The sequence below is a fragment of the Lampris incognitus genome, chromosome 13, assembly GCF_029633865.1.
Source record: "Lampris incognitus isolate fLamInc1 chromosome 13, fLamInc1.hap2, whole genome shotgun sequence".
Taxonomy (NCBI): domain Eukaryota; kingdom Metazoa; phylum Chordata; class Actinopteri; order Lampriformes; family Lampridae; genus Lampris; species Lampris incognitus.
Window position 1 is genome coordinate 34965391 of NC_079223.1, and position 19134 is coordinate 34984524.

General features: G+C 47.4%; 1 protein-coding gene across 1 annotated transcript in view; it reads right to left on the bottom strand.

The window, feature by feature from the left end:
• Positions 1-18435, bottom strand: part of zmiz1a (zinc finger, MIZ-type containing 1a) — a 77216-nt gene extending 58781 nt beyond the window's left edge. Inside the window, exon 1 of the mRNA XM_056291766.1 lies at positions 18359-18435. The gene's annotated coding sequence lies outside the window, so the exon portion shown is untranslated. The remainder of the gene's footprint in view (positions 1-18358) is intronic.
• Positions 18436-19134: the final 699 nt, after the last annotated feature.

The following is a 19134-nucleotide window of genomic DNA, read 5'->3' on the forward strand; positions in this document are numbered from 1 at the left end:
TGTGTGTGTGTGTGTGTTTTGTGCGCTGTGTGTCTTCTGTCCTCGCGTGAGTCCTTGTGAGTGTGTAAGTGTGTGTGTGTGTGTGTGTGTGTGTGTGTGTGTGTGTGTGTCTAAGTACTATCATTGTCCAACTCCAGCAGCAGAGCACAGGAGCTTATATTAGAGAGCAGAACACACAGACACACAGACAGACACAACAGACACACACATACAAACAAATCCCAGCAGATCAAGAAGCTGCACTCCATCAAATCCAGTGTAAAGCCTGTTTACTGATGATCTGGTGTGAAGACAACTGGCTGCTGGAGTAGGAGGTGGAAGGAGAGGGGGAGAGAGGGCAAGCGAGAGGGAGACGCAGAAAGAGAAAGGAAAAAAAGCAAGAGGTGAGGGATGAGATCAACTGAAGCACTGAAACAGCTGGGGAGTGGCCGATTGCAGGGGCTTTTATTATCAGCCATTGTAAAGGAGCTGGGTGGGATAATTGGTCTCCTAAGCTCAATGTGCAGCATACATTTTTAATGAGCCCACACTCTTGCTCATACATATATATATAGGCAAGAGAAATGCAAACGGCATTTATTGAGAGAAGGAATTTCTATCTATCTATCCATCTATATCCATCTAGACACAGGTTCCCTATGAATTTGCATCTCAACGCGGGGCTAGAGAGACTCATTCCCAAACACACGTGTTAGGTTCATTAGATACCAGCTCTTATTTGTTCGAGTTCACATCATACAGCATCCCCACACCACGAGTTCTTTGCAAATACCCACACATGCCGATGATGCAAGAGACTGTTAAATGCAACAGCATTTCAGTCATCTTTATCAGATGTTCAAGATCTCATAGTTTTCCCTAATTTCCATGTGCCTCTGTTTTGTCATAGCCTTGGGGGCACGAGTATGTTACTGTAGTGAACAATTCTGTCCCAATTTACTGACTGAGACGTGGATTAATGTACACAGCCATGGTTGTGCATCTGTTAAGACACACCATTCAGAAGGCACACTGAAGCACACACACACACACACACACATATACATATATATGTGTGTGTGTGTGTGTGATATGCGTGTGTGTCACCCCCTTCGATGTGAAGTGCTTTGGGTGTCTAGAAAAGCGCTATATAAATGTAATGATTATATATATATATATATATATATACACTCACTGGCCACTTTATTAGCTACACCTTGCTAGTACCGGGTTGGACCCCCTTTTGCCTTCAGAACTGCCTTAATCCTTCGTGGCATAGATTCAACAAGGTACTGGAAACATTCCTCAGAGAGTTTGGTCCATATTGACATGATAGCATCACGCAGTTGCTGCAGAGTTGTCGGCTGCACATCCATGATGCGAATCTCCCGGTCCACCACATCCCAAAGGTGCTCTATTGGATTGAGATCTGGTGACTGTGGAGGCCATTTGAGTACAGTGAACTCATTGTCATGTTCAAGAAACCAGTCTGAGATGATTCGAGCTTTATGACATGGCACGTTATCCTGCTGGAAGTAGCCATCAGAAGATGGGAACACTGTGGTCATAAAGGGATGGACATGGTCAGCAACAATACTCAGGTAGGCTGTGGCGTTGACACGATGCTCAATTGGTACTAAGGGGCTCAAAGTGTGCCAAGAAAATATCCCCCACACCATTACACCACCGCAACCAGCCTGAACCGTTGATACAAGGCAGGATGGATCCATGCTTTCATGTTGTTGACGCCAAATTCTGACCCTACCATCCGAATGTCGCAGCAGAAATCGAGACTCATCAGACTAGGCAACGTTTTTCCAATCTTCTATTGTCCAATTTTGGTGAGCCTGTGCGAATTGTAGCCTCAGTTTCCTGTTCTTAGCTGACAGGAGTGGCACCCGGTGTGATCTTCTGCTGCTGTAGCCCATCTGCCTCAAGGTTCGACGTGTTGTGCGTTCAGAGATGCTGTTCTGCATACCTCGGTTGTAATGAGTGGTTATTTGAGTTACTGTTGCCTTTCTATCAGCTCGAACCAGTCTGGCCATTCTCCTCCGACCTCTGGCATCAACAAGGCATTTTTGCCCACAGAACTGCCGCTCACTGGATATTTTCTCTTTTTCGGACCATTCTCTGTAAACCCTAGAGATGGTTGTGCGTGAAAATCCCAGTAGATCAGCAGTTTCTGAAATACTCAGAGCAGCCCGTCTGGCACCAACAACCATGCCACGTTCAAAGTCACTTAAATCACCTTTCTTCCCCATTCTGATGCTCGGTTTGAACTGCAGCAGATTGTCTTGACCATGTCTACATGCCTAAATGCATTGAGTTGCTGTGATGTGATTGGCTGATTAGAAATTTGTGTTAACGAGCAGTTGGACAAGTGTGCCTAATAAAGTGGCCGGTGAGTGTATATACACATAACTCATGAGTCACTCACAACTGATGTCCTTGTTTCTTTTGAAAGCATGGATTATATCCATAATTCTTCTGTTCTTCTAAAAAAGAACATAACTTTTCATTATCTAAAGAGAAGCAGAGAGGAGGGATTAGCCATCATGGACTTAAGAGGCTGATTGGATCTAGCCAGTGGTTAGCCAACCAACTCAGCGGCTCACCACTAACCATGACCCATCTACATCACACCAATTCCAAATGTATTGCCGGTGAATGGTCAAAACAGAGAAGCCAAATCACACTCGGAGAGGCCAGTTGGCCAGAAACACACACCGGCTCCAGCCAAGGCTTCTGACCCCACGAAGCACCTCATAATGTTCTTACTGACATCTGAGCAAGAAAAGAGCGAGCCTTAGCAGTGCAGTGCTCTCAGGCGGGCATTAAGAGTTCCTGCCCGACAAGCGAGCTGAGAAGCTCACGTCTGCAAGCAAGCAAGCATGCGATGGGTTAAGTGAATTAGGAAAAGCAAGTCCAGTTTAGTAGCGCCACGAGTCCATCTACACTTGTTGTAGGGCATAATGCCTGGGCTGCCACCTCGTAATAGCATTAAACACCTCCCAATGTGGTGTTTGAAAGTGAGAAAACTGCAACCCAAAGGCTGTGAAAGGGCAACTTGGACCTGGAACAGAAAAAAAGGAGGTTAGAAAGACAGGAGGTGAATAAAAAGGGTGTCAGGAGGGATAAAGAGAGGACAGGAGGCTGAGAGGAGGGAGGGCAGGTGGAGAGGGTATGATTAATGACAGGTCTTTTGCCTCTCTCTCTCTCTCTCTTTCTGCCGCTCCCCGTGGGACCTCACAGACCTCCTCCAGTGTCCAACTACTGAGCCCTCCATGAGATCTCCAGCCTGGTTCCATCCATCAAGGTTACCCACCCTCCCCAAACACTAACCCCAATACACCCTGTTAACACGGCCTCTTTGCTCTCTCCTAATATGCACTCCAAACTGATACAGACTGTAATGGAGCCTAACAAGCGTTCACTTAGCTCTGCTTGCCCCAAATACCACTTTCAAAACTCTGACTGGTGTCTCCCTCTTTACCTGAAGTCCGCTAACTAATTGCAGGAAAATAATATAGTTTTAATTTTGTATTTTTTACTGCTATTATAACTTTTTTGGGGGGGGGATCCCCCCCCTTTTTTCTCCACAATTGTATCTGGCCATTTACCCCACTCTTCCGAGCCGTCCCGGTCATTGCTCCACCCCCTCTGCCGATCTGGGGAGAGCTGCAGACTACCACATGCCTCCTCCAAAACATGTGGAGTCGCCAGCCGCTTCTTTTCACCTGACAGTGAGGAGTTACGCCCGGGGGACGTAGCACATGGGAGGATCACGCTATTCCCCTCAGTTCCCCTTCCCCCCCCCCGAACAGATGCCCCGGCCGACCAGAGGAGGCGCTAGCGCAGCGACCAGGACACATACCCACATCTGGCTTCCCACCCACAGACACGGCCAATTGTGGTTGTAGGGACGCCCGACCAAGCTGGAGGCAACACGGGGATTCGAACTGGCGATCCCAGTGTTGGTAGGCTATGGAATAGATTGCTCCCCCACCCGGACGCCCAGCTTTCTAAACCTCATTAAACAGGTCTTTAAATACTATGTGGTAGAACTACTGCAAAACTTCAGGTTTGCAGCTATAGTTTTGAACCAATGAAATGCACCGAACCACTGACATTGGGTCTGTCATCGAACCTCGATGCAGCCGACGAACGCTTAAAATGCTTCCTGAACTGCGGTGAGGTGGGACCTGTGCATATGTCTGTGTGCATGTGATTATTTACTGCACTCTTTAAGGGCAGCAGGATGAGGCCAGCCACTTTTGATGTGAGTGCAAAAGCTGCCCTGAGTATGTGAGCTGTTAAAAGACACCCCCCCCCCAAAAAAAATCCCACCAGTAGCCAATTCCAATCCTCTCCTCTGACCAGAAAAACACACAAACAGAGACATGCGGCGATGAGCAGGGGCATCTGGATCACACAAACAAATTTCATTCTCTGATGGCAGACAGACAAACATACTGCATGCCCGCCGCTCATCTACCCCCTTCCCGCCCTCCTCCCACAAACACTTATAATCCCTTTCAGAAACACACTGTGAGAGCGAGAAAGAGAGAGAGAGGGAGAGGAAGGGAGGAACACTTGCACAATGGTGAAAAAAAAGGCTTGATCTTATCCCCATGGCTGAAATGAAGTGGACTGCCCAGTGGCTAAATAAACACTTGGATGCCACTGTGTGGCTACTGCTCAACATAATGCAAGACGGACAATGGTTCATTCACAGTCATTCAATTTGCTGGCCTGATTTACCCGTGAAGCAGAGCACTCAGCACAAAGTAAATCAAAATCTCGCAGTCCGGCATTAGATGCGACACACTGAGCCCGGCATGCCGAGTCTTAAGTGACAGAGGAACGGGGCTACGTTTCCTTTGAAATACTAATAATATATACACTATGCACCCAAAATGAGAAAACTCTTCAGGCGAGCACCATATTTCTTCCAATTAAACGTAAGTGACTTGTAATCTACCCCGTTCTCCCGGGGGTCTGAAACTGACCCGAACCTGCCACAGCAGTGGGTGGGAGAGGATGTCAGGAGGAGGCAGAGTAAAGATGAGGTGTACGAGTGTGTGTGTGTGTGTGTGTGTGTGTGTGTGTGTCTAGCTTTGTGCGTTACAGTGGCCGCTTTGCATTCATTGCAGATAACAGGAGCCCAATGGAGGAGGGAGAACAGCGTCGATTGATTTTGTTTGCTAGGCAGGCATTTCTTCATTCCAGTGTCTGGTCGATACACACGCCGAGAGCAGGGATCACAGGGGGTGGGGGTGGGGGTGGGGGGTGTTATACACCACTGCAGATACCACTCACACACACACACACACACACACACACACACACACACACACACACACACCATATCTGCAGTGAGTGGACATAAGGCCTGTCGAGTAATCACTGCTCTTATTACCCCCAAACAAACACACACACACACACACACACACACACACACACACACACACACACACACACACACACTATATGTATGTATGTGTATATATATATATATATATATATATACACACACTCACACACACACATGCAAAAAAACAACCCCAAAAAACCATTGTGATACAGGTCTTAAAAGATTGCAATGAACAAATAAGCACCAAACAAGATGATTTCTTGGCTGCAGGGAATAATGAGGTGGGGTTGGGGGAGCTTTTTCAGCATTAAATCCTTCATCAAGTAGCCGGCAAATCAAACATTGATTTTCACAAGCCACTGTGCCCGGGGCAATGAGGATCTCCCTTATCATCAACCGAGGCGGACCTGGCCACACGCAGAACAGCCTTTACAAGTACACCGACAACACGCTGGATAAATTCCGTGTCACAACAGTAATTGCCGCGATCTGAATAGGAGAAACATTTGCCGGCCTGCGTCGTTTGTTGTCCCGTCTCTTGGAGCTCGAGGGAAAAGCTGGTCAGCTTTGATCAAAGTGGGACTGACCGCCTTCGCTGGCCACTAGAGAGACACACAGACAAGCCAATATGGCCGAAATCAAAGTTCAAATCTTTTTCTTGTTTAATGAGGCACACCAAAAAGAAAGAAAAAAATACACAACAGTTTCAATGCGGTAGCTGGTCAAAAAAATTCTTGTGAGCAGCATTTTATACCACAGGGGGTGCCGTTTCATGACCCATTATCATGTCATCTGTATCCTTCATAGAATCCATCCATCCATTATCCAAACCGCTTATCCTGCTCTCAGGGATGCTGGAGCGTACCCTGGCAGTCATTGGGCAGCAGGCGGGGAGACACCCTGAACAGGCTGCTAGGCCATCACAAGGCCGACGCTGACACAAACACACACACACACACACACACACACACACACACACACACACACACACACACACACACACACACCTAGGGGCAATTTAGTATAGCCGATTCACCTGACCTACATGTCTTTGGACTGTGGTAGGAAACCGAAGCACCCAGAGGAAACCCACGCAGACACGGGGAGAACATGCAAACTCCACACAAAGGACGACCCCGGGACGACCCCCCCCCCCCAAGGTTGGACTACCCTTGGGGCTCGAACCCAGGACCTTCTTGCTGTGAGGCGACTGTGCTAACCACTGCACCACCGTGCCTCCCTTCATAGAATCCACACCGTAGGAAAAAAGTCAATCATTCAGGTCATTCAGCTATTCAACCATTAAAGCCTGTGTCAAAGCAGGAGAAAGAGGGTTGTATTCAGTGTACACAAAATGTATTTTGATTATATTGCAGCCAGCTGAGCATTCACTCTACTCCTCACACCACTTGACCTTTACTATCCACACCAGCACACTGTCAAACCTGCACACACCTGAAGAACCACACTGATGTGGTATATTCAGCCATTTGGTGAACGGTGGTCACAGATGGAGGGTGACAAACAGACGCACAAACCCACACACACACACACACACACACACACACACACACACACACACACACACACACACACACACACACACACACACACACACATGAACAGGAGGATAAAAACATGGGGGAGCAAAATGGAAAAGCAGGCTCAGGAAATTGAGCGGTTCCTGTTTAAGAGAGGTAGAGGAGGAAAGAGAGGGAGGGATGAGTGTCGAGTTGCAGAAAAAGAAAACAAAACGAGTGAGAGAGCAAGGGTGAGAGACCAACAGAGGAAAGGCAGAGAACAGACGCAGTTCATTGTATAACGATAGCGTCACTGTTCATTTCACCATGGACATCCCACCATAGTAGACCCTTATGAGGTTGTTAACCCTCACTACCTCCGACTCCACTTCTGAAGACGTTGCGTCTTTCATTACCTTAGGTACCTCCCAGGACCTCCAGGGTGCAGGAGTTACATTTGCATATCTACATTAATAGAGTATAAGGTGGTTGTGAATGTGACTGGGTTGCTATCTGTGCTTGCCTATGTATGTAGCATGCATGTGTTTGCTTGTGTGTTTATTTAAGACCTGCTAACATGAAGCAGGACCAGACAGTCCTCTTTTCTTCAGATCTTTCTTTGTGCACGTATGGTTGTACATGTGTATGCATGCATGTATGTGTAATATATGAATGAGCATGTGCACGTTAAGTGTGCGCGAAGCACCCAAATCAGACCAGCCGCCCTTAAGCACACTTTGAAAGTGTGAACTTTGACCTCTACTGGAGGCCCACAGAGGAGGGCAGATGGCCCAGGTTGAAATCTGAGCCTTTGGGTTTCCACTCCACATCAAAACTAGACAGACACCGACCCTTCTGGCTGCTGGCTTTGGCCTATGTGCGCAGACACACACACACACACAGGGACAGACATTACCACAGACACACTGCAGACATGTACACACAGATACAGAAACACCACAGGCGTAGACACAGACAGTCACAGTGTAGACATACAGGCACATTGCAGATACTGACACATGTAAATACACACACATACACCAATACACACACCTACCCTCCCACCAATTCGATCCCATTCCTCCGCTTTTTGTGTGCACGTGTTTGAGAGCGTGAAGCCATTTTGCCATGCAAGATATGATCGGAGTTACTGCGTACATGCACACATATACATACACAAACACACACACACACGCACCGCTGACCTCCACTACAAGCATGTGGCACTTGTGGCATCACAGTCCCAGAGGCACACATCTTTACACTTCAAAGAACCATGTTATGATCACTGCCTGTCTGTCATATCTGCTACAGCGGTGTGTGTGTGTGTGGATTTGCATGTCTGTCCATTTGTCTGTTAGCATACACAGCACATTGCACGGCTTGCATGTGTCCTCTGAAGCACGAGGGCGAATATGTGTATTTGCACATGAATACATCTGCTTTTGTGCGTGTGTGCATGTGGCTTGGGGGGGAGGTATTCTTCTCAGTTTCAGGTCCAAGAGGCAGTCGCGTCCTAAGAACAAAGAGGCGGCGGAGGAGCCTGGTAATGATCTGCGAGCCTGCACAATGTCTGGAGATGGGCGCCCCGCGACCCCCCGCGTGCAAGCTGTTTAGCTGCATGGGCTCTGAACAGAGGTTAGCATGAGCGACCGGTCTCAAGGAGAAAGGCGAGGGGGGAAAGGAGCGGGATATCGACTGAAATGGACAGACAGCAAGGGCAACAGTCAAAGACTGCTGCTCCAGCAACAGAAAGGCAATAAGAAAGAGAGCGAGAATGATATCATTCCACATCATTAGATTAACAGGCTTAGCAGTGCTAATAGTGAAGAGACCTACCCTGCAGCCTATCAATGAATGTGAATGTGTATGTGTGCGTACATTTGTGGACAAGTGTGTCCTTATTTTTTTCCAGTTCATTATGACAAGCCCCTTCACCAGTGGCTGTTGTGCATTAAGCGTGTGTGTGTGTGTGTGTGTGCGTGTGTGTGTGTGTGTGCATGCTGGGGGTCTGGGTTCGATGAGGATCCACTAATCCTTCACTTAGCTAAACCACGTCAGTACCGCCTGCCTACACCAGGCCTCCGCCTTTCACTCCAACCCCCCCCCTTCTGTTTCTCTCTCTCTTCTCCCTCTTTTTTCTTTAATTTCTTTCATCCTCCCCCAGTTCCCTCTCACTTCTTGGCCTAACCACTCCTTCCTTGTAGTTTTTGCTCTAGCCTCGCCCCCCCCGGTGATGCTCAAAATCCATCCTATCTCGTTTTCCTCGTATGGACAAAGCAGAGAGGGTATTGGGTGTAATAAGACAGCGCAGCAGGGGTTGGATGACCCTAGCGGGGTTATTAAGCCTTGTAGACAAACACTCAGCCTGCCACATGGCCAAACAGGTGATGCCGCAGGGGCCCATAGGCCACTTCTGCTTGTGTATGCGTTAGCGTGTTGACGTGTGTGTGTGTGTCTGTGTGTGTGTGTGATGCCGGCAACAAATGATGAGCTCAGCCACCTTACCAAGAACAAGATAAATCAAGATAAACACCCAGTTGAGATATTAATGTATTACATATGTTGGTATGTCTGTTAAGAAACTAACTGACACCAAAATTAACATTTTAACAACTTTTAATGCTATTTTTTAAACCATTTAAAATGGCCGCTGTCCAACGCCTGTAAATACTGCAACGCATCGGTGGTAGTTATGGTGCGTCTGTAACGGCATCTGTAACCAGACATGTTGGCAATAACTAAAACTCAAATTTAGACTATTTCTCTGCACTGGAATATGTTTTTTTTTTTCTGGGACAGAGCAATGAACTTCGCGAAGGAAATGATGCGACCAAAACACGTCATAAATAGTGTGACATCACGCAAACCATCACGCGCAAATTACAAGCGGTCATTTTGTCCGCTCGTGGTCATTTTAGGCAGATCTTATCGTAACTTTTTTTTGCGCAATTGGTCTAAAACTCGTTTTAATGCAAATATATGCAATTTTAGGAGAATTCGGGGAGTGGCGGGTCTGTATCTTTTTTTTCCCACAAAGTTATTAAACTTTGAAAATCCAAAAGGGTCATAATGACCGTCTTGGTTGTTCTGGTTTAAGCATGTGAGACACACAACAGGGGGGCGGGGATCACCATCTGAGGGTTTTGTTTTAAAATATGGCTGTGTCCCACTGTCTCACTGAAATAAATTCAAGGAGGGGAGAGAGCAAAGGCGAGTCCAGTTGTAGCTCGCTCTGCCTGTACAGAAACGAGGATAGAGGCTGTTTAAACAGGATTTGGCTGGACCCAACACTCTATAGCTGGGAGCTGTTACCACACTGCACTGCCAGTAGTGGATCATTTCTCATCTCCAAATCTGCTTTGGCATGGTTAGGAGTGTGCGACTGTGTGTTTGTCTGTTTGTCTGTGTGTGTGTGGGTGTGTGTTTGTCTGAGCGCACGCACACGCAAACACGTATGATCAGGAAGAAATCACTGCACATGCCCAAAACATGAAGGGATTCGGAGAGGGAAGAAGGCTGGATTGTGCCAACGGAGACGCATCATGGTCCATCTTGTCTGGTCCACGCGTCGGTCCTGTTCTGAAAACACCAAGGGTTTTCCCCTCATTGCTCAGCTGAGCAATCAGGTCATCTCATGGTGACATGTACCCGCACGCACACACAGCTGCACACACACACACACACACACACACACACACACACACACACACACACACACTTGACATACAAATGGAAATGCCACACTCACATGATAAGCGCGCACACACACATAGAAGGAAACACACAACACTGCACACATGGACACAAGAGTTCATGCAGCCTGCAGCTGTTGCCAATGATGTCAGTCCTGATTTGGCCAACCCAGCCTTTTGTTTCACAGCGTGGACGTGGAGCGGAGGAGGTGGCTGCCGTGGCTGTGCCGCGCCGGAGGTTTTTCGGTCTCGCAAACCCCTCTTCTGGTCGGGATCACTCTAATCACCGAGTAAAAGGCAAAACTCAATAACACAGATCATCAATATGCGTTGAATAGTGTTTGATTGATTACATTTTAACATACTTAGAAAAATAGATTGAAAACCCGCTTGTCCGGCCTAATTACACAAAACAACCAGATGGCAATGGATTGATTACAGGCGTGGAAAGGTAGAAAAAAAAATTCCTGTTTGTGTACAACACAGATTTCACTCAACCACATGGAATGCAGCTTTAGAGGAGGCAATATATAGTTACCCAAAACCTCAAAAACACACATACACAGACAGACAAACACACAGACACTGACACACACACACCCCATTGATGTATTGCTGGCAGCACTGTCTGAAGAGTTTAATTGGTGCCTTTCTCATTTTTCCTCCTGTCTCTATTTTTCTCATCTCTCACTATCTCTCACAGACTCTCGCCGAGTCTGTGAATGTGACAGAGGACAGGGAACGAGTGGCTGTGTGCTTTCATGGCAAGAGGATGAGAGTGTGGGTGCCACAATGTGAAGCCGAGGCGACTCCACACTCTTTGGCAATGTGAGAGGACGAGCCAACTCCGTGTTGACCAAATCTATGACAGGGTCTAGGCTGTCTTGTAGGCGCTCCATACACACATACACACACACACACACACACACACACACACACACATACACACGAATGCATGTACGGGCACACACACACACACAACTCCCCCCACCCTTTTTCTTCTCAATGGTACCTGTCAAATTACCCCACTCTTCCGGGACGTCCCGGTCGCTGCTTCACCCCCTCTGCTGATCCAGTGAGGGCTGCAGACTACCACATGCCTCCTCCAATACATGTGGAGTTGGCAGCCGCTTCTTTTCACCTGACAGTGAGGGGTTTCACCAGGGGGACGTAGCACATGGGAGGATCATGCTATTCCCCCTGGTGCCCCCTTCCCCCTGAACAGGCGTCCCGACCGACCGACCAGAGGAGGCGTTAGTGCAGCAACCAGGACACATACCCACTTCTGGCTTCCCACCCTCCAGACACGGCCAGTTGTGTCTGTAGGGATGCCCGACCAAGCCGGAGGTAACACGGGGATTTGAACCGGCGACCCCCGTGTTGGTAGGCAATGGAATAGACCACTACGCTACCCGGATGCCCCTCACACACAACTTTTGAACCAGTACCCAGACAACTTTCCTACCGCCTGACTGCAAGTGTGTTTGTGTAGATCAAAAATACAGCTTAAATGACTAAATCTAGTAGGCCTTGCTCACTCTGCCTATCACACACTTTTAGTCAACAGAAGCTGGGTTCAGTTACTCACCTAATCTCTTAACTTGCGTAAGGTAGCCTACATTCTATACACACACACACACACACACACACACACACACACACACACACACACACACACACACACACACACACACACACACAAACACAAACCAGGAGTCCAGCAGGTTGTGGATACAAACGTAGTATGAGGCAACCTTCTACCAAGCTATTATGTTAACAGTGACATTTAGGAAATACTCTGCTTCCCCTGACATTTCATATGGCGCCTTGTAGTGGGCAGCGTTGCTGTACAAGCAGCCTGCCTCTTGATCTGAAAGTGTGAGCCGAGCCACAGCGAACAGGGCTGCCTGCTGGAGTGGTGATTTGATTAGCTCTGTGCTGATTAAAGTCTTGTTGGTTACAATATATGGCTGTAAAGAGTCAGTGAGTGAACACAGGAGAGAGAGGGCAGGGGAGGGAGGGAGGGGTGTGTGTGTGTGTGTGTGTGTGTGTGAGAGAGATTGATTGAGTGGGAATGTTTGCTAGTCAAATTGTCATGCACTGATTTCTTGTTTCAGTGCTTAGCAGAGGGATGCGTGAGTGGGAAGGAATTAACCGATATCAAAGACTAAATCTATTATCAGTCAGCAGTCAGCAGGGTGATAAAGTCACTGCGCATGGAGTGGCCCATTTGACTCTGGACATGCCGAAGGAAAAGGACCGAGCATACGCAACATCTGATTTGCTCCCCCTTTCACAAACAGCACTATCGCACACAAACACTCCTAATGGTGAATGGATGCCTTGTCCCGGGATTGCGTCTAAGACCTGCAGGCTTTGCACCAAAAAGACACGGCATTATGATGGTGGGTCATATCGGCCCTTTTTCTCCACAATTGTACCCAGCCAATTACCCCACTCCTCCGAGCTTTTCCTGGTCACTGCTCCACCCCCTCTGCAGATCCAGAGAGGGCTGCGGACTACCACATGCCTCCTCCGATACATGCGGAGTTGCCAGCAGCTTCTTTTCACTTGACAGTGAGGAGTTCACCAGGGTACGTAGCACATGGGGGGATCACGCTATCCCCCCCCCCCCGAATAAGCGCACATACATACCCACATACCCGCACACATACCCACATCCGGCTTCCCACTCGCAAACAAGGCCAATTGCGTCTGCAGGGATGCCCGACCAAGCCAGAGGTAACACGGGGATTCAAACCGGCGATCCCCATGTTGGCAGGCAACGGAATAGACTGCTATGCTACCTGATGCCCAGCTTTGTGAAATATTAACCAAATTAATTTATAGGCACTTCCTGCAGAACACACTGTAATGAAAACCCATGATAGGACTCCATAAAAAAAAAAAAAAACCCACTGTGAATCCTAGTAAAGCAGGGAAGGGGTATTATCACCCTTTCATTTAGCTTGTACAACATGTAATGATTCATCTCCTGTGAACACTGATCTACTTGTTTGAGGGGTGACCTACACCACAAGCATATAGATAGAGCTTTATCCCCAATAGCAAAAGCACTGAGTAGAACATACTATAATGACATTATAGGAATTGACAGCCACCGCTACAATATCTAATCGGAGGTCATATTTGTGTTCTTCCCACTGGTGATTGCTTAAAAGATGGTTCAGATAGTCTTATCTGTTTATTAAAGCAATTTCCACCAGCCTCGCAGAAAGGCAGAGTTCACCAAGGGCACACAGGGCACCACTGGAAATATGTGAGCAAAAAAAATGGGGGAGATAAAATAAAAGAAGAAAAAAATCCTTTGGAGGGATTTTATAGATTGCAGATTTAATGTCTGTCTGATGAAAAAAAAATAAGAGAAAGGGGGAGAGAGAGAGATCAGAATTAATCCTCTTAGCTGTTTGTTTAGTAATCTGATTTAGTCTGATTTTTAGGCTGCCATCTCTGGTTATGGTTACTGATGCTGTCTGTGGACTGACCAGGGCCATCTTCACCTTCAGCTTCCTATCTTTCCCCCTTGATACATCAAGTTAGGGTTCGAAACGAGATGTACAAACAAAATATTATGCAAATCTCCACCGCAGTTCACCAAATCCAGCGTTGTGTGTGGTTATGAAATGATTCCCCACTCTGACACCGCTCCGGAGTGGCTGTCCCCGTTCCAAATAAATGACCTACTTTGCACATTAACACACATTTACATGCAGGCAAGATTTAGGGCAGCTTCATAGCTTCCATCTCAGCCCCCTTTTTTTTTTTGCTTTAAGTACAATATGGCTCTTGTCCAGTTCTTAGAAAATACTGCAGTTCGGTGACTCTCCTACCACTATCGGAGGGAATAACTCATGCAGCGCCGCTGAGCGGAGAAAGGTTCAGCCATATTTCCAATTCGACCTAAGTGAAGGCTGGGCACATAATATGTGTCTGATTTGTCTAACAGAATTGTACCTTTGCGGTGTTAGGTTGAAAGAGGAGGTGAGGGATTGTACAGAGGCCCATGTGAAGTGCTCGCAGCCAACGTAAAGCTATTTCCAGCTGCCACCACCCTTCCCCCCCGCCTCATACCTACGGCCTCCGGTAGGGAAACCACACCACTGTACAGGCCCTCCAGTCACAGACATGACTCAAGAATGGATCCATTATTCACAGAGGCTGTTAAGGGATTGGCACACAGGGCACAGGGGTGGGCGGATGGGTGGGGGATGAGGAGACGAGGGGGCACGTACGTTCCCTTTCACTTACCTTGCATTATGCAAGATTGTGCAAAAATATCCCATGAAATTGCATTTTTTTTTGGAGGGGGGGTAAAAAAGACTGGGTAGTTCAGTGTCCTGTGCCTCATCGTCACATCTAAATTAGAGCAGATCTCCTCTGTTTCAGTTCAGCAACGCAACACTCTGAGAGGAGCTGCTAACAGAACAGGCCTGCAACTGTGTCCATATTCACATTTAGCTTAAGACGGGTATGTAAACTATCCTGGCCCATGTGACTGCAGACAGACACAGGCACACAACTGAATTCAGCAGAGTGCAGCACAACACAGGTCAATTCAGCTCACCAAAACAAGTCAACTCAACTCAAGACAGCTCAACACAACGCAACGCAAAGAAACTCATGACAAAGAAACCTGGGAGAATGTGCAACTGTGCATGCTGTTTATATCTCTCTCTGGCTCAATCAAACAAACTTTCACACGCATGCACACGCTCACACAATCAGAGGCCAGATTGTGTGTAAATTTGTTCAAGGACCATGATAAGAAAACGTGGTAAATGCGTAATCTGATATGCATGGGTTGAGGTTTCTCTCTGCCTTGCTCCATTCTCTTCCTCTTGGAAATCGCAGGTTGCATCCATAATTTACACCAGCCTGTGCTGTTTCTCTCTCTCTCTCTCGTCTCTCTTTCTCTTTTCCACCATGCTCCCTCCCTCTTCTTCTTCTCTCTCTCCCTGGATCTCCCCCTTTTCTCTCCTGGCAATCTCGCTTTTGCAGCTTCGCTCATTAGCATACTGCAGAATGTGCAGATGCCACCAAAAATTATTCACCTTCCACCGCTTTGATGCTGCTTCACGTGTATACAAACTCCATTGTCGACATTTCACACAGGAGCCAAAACAAAGGGCGAGGCAAAAGAACATGTCTCTACCAAATTTGTGGCTGGCATGATCATAAATCTTATAAACGGCATCCTTCTTCTCAGCCTCTTTCACGTCTATTAACTTATCAATCACATCGTTTGGTCACATGATGAGAAGATAACATGATGAGGTAACCTCTAAGCAATTTATGGGATTAAAGTTGAATGAATGCGTGCCGCTCGCTAAATATAGCCCTATCTGCCAGGTCAAGCTTGAGAAGATAACCCTTTGGGGAATGTGGATGTAGGGATTAGCCGTTTCTCCTCTCTCTGGAAGATTAATATTGTAATGGATAGAGATGAATCAGTGGCCATAGGTGGTTGGCTCAACATTGCTTAGTGAGCATATTGGGGTGGCAGACCCCCAAGGAGAGTGTCCAGGAGAACACCTAACAGGGGCCAAGAAAGACGACATCACCGCCGCGAGGCCAAAACAAGCGCTTGGTCTTGTCTACGGTGTAAAATTGGGCCTTTCCATTTCAGTTACAAAGGAGAACTAACAATGATGCATAGTATTTAATGGCTTGGCATCTCGGCTGGTTAGGGATCTTGTGATTGTTTGCCCTGTTCCCTGACACGCAACAGCTGCCCGCCATTCAAAGTGGAAACTCCATCCCAAACACAAAAGCTATAATCCTGAGAAATCTCCAGACAGCCCGAGGCTATCAGCCAAAACAATGCCAGTCAACCTCTCATGATAATTAAAGCAGCATGCAACGAGGTGTTTGCGGCCCAAAATTTGGCTCTCTGATATATGAGAGCATTTGGACAGTGGGACAATGCACAATGTTACTCCAGTACGAAGCAGGAAATATGGCTTGCCGCAGCTCCTTACAGATGACTTGTGTTAGCGATTCCTTTGTTGTGTACTTTTATTGTAAAGTTACGTATAACAAGGCATGTATGTTCTCGAGTGGCTCTTGGAAGATCTCCCCGTCATCATGACAATTATTGACCAGAACCGGTGCATTCTTTTTGAGACAACCCCAACCCCAATCCATGTCTAACTCTGTCCGTGCAAGTTGCACTGGGTCAGCAGCACAGAACCTTCAAAAACGGAATATTTCTTATCAATGATATGCATATCAAAGAAGACGATACTCGAGTTAGACTTTAACTCAAAGATAAACTTTTGGCTACTGTAGGCCTAGCATATACGTTTGATTTTTTTTTGGTGTGCAAATCATATGCTTTATTTTATCCCCCCCCCTTTCTCCCCAATTGTACTTGGCTAATTACCCCACTCTTCCGAGCCGACCCGGTTGCTGCTCCACCCCCTCTGCCGATCCGGTGAGGGCTGCAGACTACCACATCTCCTCCGACACATGTGGAGTCGCCAGCCGCTTCTTTTCACCTGACAGTGAGGACTTTCGCCAGGGGGACCTAGCGTGTGGGAGGATCACACTATTCCCCCAGTTCCCAGTTCCCCCTCCCCCCGAACAGGCACCCCAACCGACCACAGGAGGCGCTAGTGCAGCGGTCAGGAAACATACCCACATCCGGCTTCCCACCCACAGACACGGCCAAATGTGTCTGTAGGGACCCCTGGCTCAGCCTGAGGTAACACGGGGATTCGAACGGGCGATCCCGTGTTGGTAAGCAACGGAATAGACCGCCACGCCACCTGGACACCCAAAACATATGCTTTTAATGAAATATAAGTCCTTGTTGGTCTTTCTTCACTGCAGTATTGCATATTTTTGTCATGAAAAAAACAAATGAAGATGAAATAAACGAATAAAAGAATAATCATGAATGAAACAATGGCCGCTCTGGTGGCCAAGCGGAATAACCCGCCGTTCTTGCAGTCCGCTCGTCATGTGGCTGGGAGGTTCGTATCCCAGACTCGCCGTAACCAGTCACGGCCAGAGCATCCACGGGGTAAGGCATTCATTAGGCCACCCTTACCCGAGGGACAGTGGGTGTAGATCGGTGTAGTGTTCGGGGACTCGTTGCTCTCCAGTGACCCCTCTGGCCCACCCAGGCACCTGCAGCCAAGCAACTGAAAGCATTCTCCCTACGCCTCCTTCACAGCCTGAAGGTGACGCAATCCATGCGAGGCTTCAGCGTGTAAAATAGCGAGAGCAGCCGACACGAGTTTGAAGGAAGCTGGTGTTACGACTATCTCCTTCCTGTGGAAACGTGAGCCATGGGAGTTACTCGACAAGAGTTCCGGCCATATGCCATTGGGTTAATCGGGTGGGATAAAGGGGAAAAACTAGAAATTTATGAATAAAGCAATGGCTAGACAGCCTATACATTGGGAGTGAGCAGTGTATTAACATGTATACGTAAAACAAAACGGACTTGGACCATAAAAGGGTGGAGTAGGTCACAACGACATACATGGAGCACAGCTGGAACGTCTACCTACACACATACAAAGCAACACTGATTAGAATGACAGCGTTCCTTGCAAGAGACAGACACAGACGCTATAAGCGTACTGTGGTGAAGACCTGGGGCTAACACATCTCTGATGCTCGTGTGTGCACTGGCCGGCTGTGACACAACGAGACACACTTCATAATGTAAGGCCACTGTGAGGAGCGTCAGTTTCAACTGGTGCGCTGACATAGCTTAAATTTTTTGGATGAAGCCGCGGGTAATAAATCAGGATCCTTACCAGTGGATGAGGAGATTCCTGTGCTTCCTTTCTGGCAAAATCCGTTTTTTAATAGTCATCAATCACAGAGGCAGTCTAGAACAACACAAAACAGGGAACACAAATCACATCAAGGACCTTGACAAAAGCAATCTGCTTTTCGAGCGGTGGGACAACAGGATTCGTGTGGCATCGTTTAAGATGATGTAATGAGGCATCTCAACTTACATCTGACAGATTGGAAGCACATAACAAGAATGAAGGGAGCCGGAGAAAATGTACATCCATAATCCCCGCCGAACAGGAGACAAAGTTCTTCAACAACAAAAACACATTTTTTTTCTTCTTTTTTTTTTCTTTGCGACCGTTAGGCTCCCGTCTCGATGGAGAACCGGCTACCTCAGAATTTTCCGGGCTCTAATCATGGATGAATATTTCTGCCCTGCTCCCGGTCCAAGTCTAAGGTGCAGCGATCTCCTAAGGGGGGCGACCACTCGCTGACTATTAATGCTCTACTTTAAGGGGACTGTATCTTACACTCGTTTATATCTATGTTTGAAACCTCTCTCGTCATTACATTAACATTTTACGAGACTGCTTCTCAAAAGACGTCTGGCTTTCATTTTTCCACGTGTAAATTGAGTAGAGAAAAGACTGCAAGACAGGCAACAGACTGCCCTGCATTTAATTACTGTTAACGCCAGCACAAGCAAGCTAAATACGCCTCCATCATTTATTCATGTGCCCCCCCTCCCGATATTTAAACCAAATTAAATTAGTCATATAGGTTTAATTAA